The sequence below is a fragment of the Monodelphis domestica genome, chromosome 4, assembly GCF_027887165.1.
Source record: "Monodelphis domestica isolate mMonDom1 chromosome 4, mMonDom1.pri, whole genome shotgun sequence".
NCBI classification, from domain to species: domain Eukaryota; kingdom Metazoa; phylum Chordata; class Mammalia; order Didelphimorphia; family Didelphidae; genus Monodelphis; species Monodelphis domestica.
The window spans coordinates 197,501,162-197,506,151 of record NC_077230.1 but is presented as its reverse complement, the minus strand read 5'-3'; positions in this window follow the sequence as shown (position 1 = coordinate 197,506,151).

The following is a 4,990-nucleotide window of genomic DNA, read 5'->3' as shown; positions in this document are numbered from 1 at the left end:
ATAAATGCATACTGTTATTAATTATTAATAAAACAATTATTACACCAAATACACATTCATTATTGATACTATTGCTGTGCAACAATTACTCTTTCCTTACATTAGCCTTTTTGTTTTAAACCTCCTCTTATTGCCTTCCATAATAATACTGAAGAATTTTGTGTCTCCATTTTTTTATGTTTTAAGAACTTTTCATTGTTTAAGTTGACCATTTAGCAATACTCAAACTAGCTTAAATAGGCAGATTAAGACATACGGGCAAGACAATATGGGAGATACTGCAGCAAATCAAGGTAAATCAGGAAATATTCCTCCTGATTCAACCCTGTATAAATTTCTTAATTCTTGGGGTGATCCCAATCTACAAAAGGAGAATTGGATGACAAAGAAAGAAGTTAAAAAGCTTTGTAAGGCATGGATGGATATATCTTTTACTTGGCCAAAATATGGCTCTTTTTACTTCAAGAACTTAAAAGATTTGAAGTTAGCCATTAAAAACAAAGATTCCAAAGATTATTAATATTCGTTCTTGTGGGCATATCATGTTGATAAGTCAACCATCCCCATCCAGTGAGGAAATCATTCTCTCTTTGGGACCAATCCACTCTAGCTTAATTCCTTCAGTGAAATCTAGCAAGAAACACACTCTATCATCATGCCTGGTCTGAGAGGAGGTTTCTCCTCATACTGCCCCAAACCAGGACTTGAAACCCTCAGATCCTCTCCCTGTCAGACCTCACTCATCCTCTACTCCTCCCATCCCCTTTCTTCCCAATTTACTTCTCTACCTACCCTCCATTCACATCTCCTCCTTCTAACTACCCAGTGCCCACCCAACTCCCCTATCCCCACATGTGCCATCCCTGCTTAAATCCTTTTCCATACCCTCCTTCCCACCTACCTTACTATGACTCCTCTAGACCTCACCCCTCCTACTCCTTTCCACTCCATACTATAATAAAAAGATAATCTGTGGAACTATTTCTGGATGTGGTAAATGGATATACTCTGGCTGACTAGAGAGCTGCTAAGGGGAACATTCAGGAATGCCTATTTGTTATGGAGCTAGAAGTACTTCTAGAGATAGAGAGATGCTGCTAACAGGGATATTCTGGGCTGCCTATTGATCACTATTTGCGAATAAATCAAGATATTTCCTATCCCTCACTTCCCAATTTACACCCATGCCTCCCTTTCCCCTTCCCCAATCTTAGTCAGCCACCTTCTAAGTAACTCAGGGGAATGATAAGATTTCAGAGAAATATACTTCACTCTTCCTTCTTCAAGTAAGGGGGTTTATTGGTAACAAACAGGTTGGGGATTGAGGTGAAGGGGATAGGGGTATCCCTAGTCTACAAGGAAGGGTTATGAAGGTTTTAGAAAATGTCAGTCTAGCCACAGGTGTGACTCAGAGACAGTCAGAGAGATGGAGGACAACTGTTAAATCTTCTTTCTTCTTCAGTCAGATAATCTCTGCTTGAGTAATTCAAGTCCAGACTCTGTCAAAACCCAGAAAGGTCTCTCTCTCTGCCTAAGTCAGGAAAAGCCAGTCTCTCCCCTTTGGTCAGAAAACCTCCAAGACGAGGTTTCTCCCTTGGTCAGTAAACCACAGAGAAGCAGTTTCTTAGTTCATCTCCTCTGGCCAGCTCCAACTGCCTCTCCTGGGAACATTCTGTTTGGAATCTTCACCTTGATTGACAGACAGATCAAGTCCTTCACTTTGTTCTGCATGCTTCTCTTGTCTTATAAATCCTCTCTTTCTTCATGCCTCTTCCACAATACCTGGTCCCACCCCCCATCCTCTCGACCCCACACCCATTCCTTCCCAAGCCACCATTATCCCCTACCCATTCCTCTCCATCACATCCCCAGACCAGCCCCCGATTTTTTTGCTCTGCCTCCAACCTGCTGATCAGCTCCATTCAACCACTCTAACCCCTTCTCCTACTATCTCACTGCAACCCACTCCATTGAACTCCAGAACACAGGTCAAGCAGCAGTTATCACAGATGATTAATATAAAGGTCTTTTCCCTCTAAAAGATGTCCCTACATTTAACAGACGTGGAGATTTAGTAAACATTAGACATCATACACCATTTTCTCCACAGGACATTGAGAGATTCAAAGAAAAATTTCCCTCATTTGAAACTGGGACTATCTTGTTAATAAATAGGGTTGAGAACATTTTTTTCGTACATATAACCCCACATGGGTTGATGTGGAAGATGTGCTCCAGACCTTGCTAACAGAAAGGAATAAGATTCTTTCTCTTGTTAATCAGGTCCAGGGAGAGGGAACACCTCATTGGCCAACTGAAGATCCCAAATGGGACCCAAATTCAGAGCAAGATTACTTTCAACTATGCCAGGCTAGAAATGCTTTGCTAAAAGCTATGAGAGCCTGTTCTGATAGACTTGGTACATGGACTAAATTCGAAAACCTTAAGCAAAAAGGCAATGAAAATCCCTCCCAGTTTATGGATAGACTTATTGAGCTGGGAGGAAGGTATATTGAGCATACTCTTGATAGGGAATGGGAACTTAGACAAATCAGAATACAATTTGTAAAAAAACAGTTATAAGGTAGTTAGGAATTATTTTATGAGTCGATGTCCAAACTGGCCTACTATGGACCTTGAAGAATTGAAAAGAGTGACACTTTATGCTTTCAGGGGACATAAAGAAAAGGAGAACACTGATTTAGTAGAAGCATTAAGGAAGGAAATAAAGGAATTGGCTTCTAAACACGGTGAGAAGGATAAAGAGAATGCTACTTTAGAAGAGACATTGAGGGAGGAAATAAAATTAACTGAAACAGTTGGAAAGGTAAAGCAAGGAGAGATCATAGCTCCCTTATAAGAATCCACAAAACAACCACTAACCTGTTACTTTTATGGAAAGGTGGGTCATGTATTTATGGACTGTAGGAATAGAAATCAGGTGAATAGAAATAGAAGCTTCAGGAATAAGGTCAATAATAGGATAAATAGCAATTCAAATGAAGCAAATGATAACTCACACCACAACCCCTGTACTCAGTGTAAGGGAACCCAGAGAAATAGCCAGGAATCTTTCTGATGGTGTGAGGGAAGGGGGAATGCTCTAGAGTTGGAGTTTTAAACCTTTGACTTCCCAGACCCTGATGGGTTAATTCCTGTTATCCCAGTTCATTCCCCTCCCCAAAGTAAAGAACTTCACATGACCCTAAAAGTTGGGAACCCTTATTATGATTGCCTGTTAGACACTGGAGCTTCTAGGTCAGTTTTAATGAATAAACCTGATTCTGCATGTAATCCTATTGGCTCTTTGAATGTAATAGGTGTGTTGAGAACACCTTGAAAGGTTGAAAAGGTTTCCTCTCACATGGTGTCTGTGGGACCCTGCTCAATGGAACATTTTTTTTCCTTTTAATGCCAAATTCCCCTACAAATTTGCTAGGGAAAGATCTTTTATGCAAATTTAGAGCCACAATAACATGCTCTCCAGATGGCTCTATGAAGCTAGAATTGCCCAAGGAATGCTTAAAATTGTTTCCTATAATTCTTTTAGACAGTCAGGATGTGGGAGAACCCCCACCTTTGAAATCCCAACTGATATATCTGAGTCTCTATGAACTAGAGCTTCCTCTGATGGTGGCCTATTGAATTCAGCTGATTCTGTTCAGATTAAGATGTATCCCCTCTCAAAAGAGGCAATTGAAGGTATTTTCCTAGTGATAGATTCATTAATAAAACAAGGAATAATAATCCCATGAAAACCCGAATATAATATACCTATTCTCCTTGTAAAAAAGTCAAAACTAGGCCCTGATGGAAAATGTGTATATAGATTTGTATAAGATTTGAGAGCTGTGAATAATGATGTCATGAAAAGACACCCTGCAGTTGCCAACCTAAACACGATAATTTCTTCTATTCCTGGCACAGCCATGTACTTTACTGTACTGGATTTTTGCTCAGCATTTTTCTCAATACCAATCCATGAGGACTCCAGGCATATTTTTGCTTTTACTTGGAAAGGTTCCATGAGGACATGGTGTCATCTGCCCCAAGGGTATGTGGGAAGTCCCACCCTCTTTCTCAAATTTTGACACAGGATAAAGATAATATTCAATTTAAACATAGTTGCTTTATTAAATATGTAGGTGATTTACTCTTGCCTCCACCAAATGCAGCAGTATGCCAAAAGGATAGCAAAAATCTATACAAGAGAGGCCACAAAGTCTTAAAGGCAAAGATTCAATGGTGTCTCCCTATAGTGGAATATTTAGGGTTTGTTTTAACTGCTAATTCCCATTCTATTTCTAAGCACATTGAAGATATTGAAAAATAAAGTGCTCCCACCAAATTTCTTAGTGGTGGGAGCACTTTATTTTTCAATATCTTCAAAGGGGCCGAAGGGTTTTGTAGACAATGGATACCTTGCTATTGGGAAATCACAAAACCCCTTATAGAGCTAACAAAAGATTCAGTCACTTAACCACTTTGATTGGAACCAGAACACTTATCAGCTCTGTCAGATTTAAAACAATCTATCTTATCTGCCCCTGCTCTAGGTATCCCACATTATGATAAACCATCTACTTTATACATGCATGAGCAAAAAGGGGTAGCTTTGGGTGTGTAAACCCCAAATCTAGGGCTGGCTCAGCATCCAGTTGCTTATTATTCCACCCAGCTGGACCCAGTAGCTTCGGGAGTACCATCATGCCTTAGAGGTGTAGCTGCCACAGATTTATTTTCAACTAAGGAGAATGACTGGATATGGGTTGTCCATTAATGATTATGTGCCCACATGAAGTAGAGGCATTGTTGCTCAAACATAGGACACAAGGCATTCTCTGATTAGAGACTCACAAGATATAGAATAACCTTATTAAAGAACAAATACACAATTTTAAAACATTGTACAACTCTTAACCCTGCCACCTTGCTTCCTGATTTGCTAGTCTCAGGAGAACCATTACATAGCTGCGAAACTTTAGTGTCC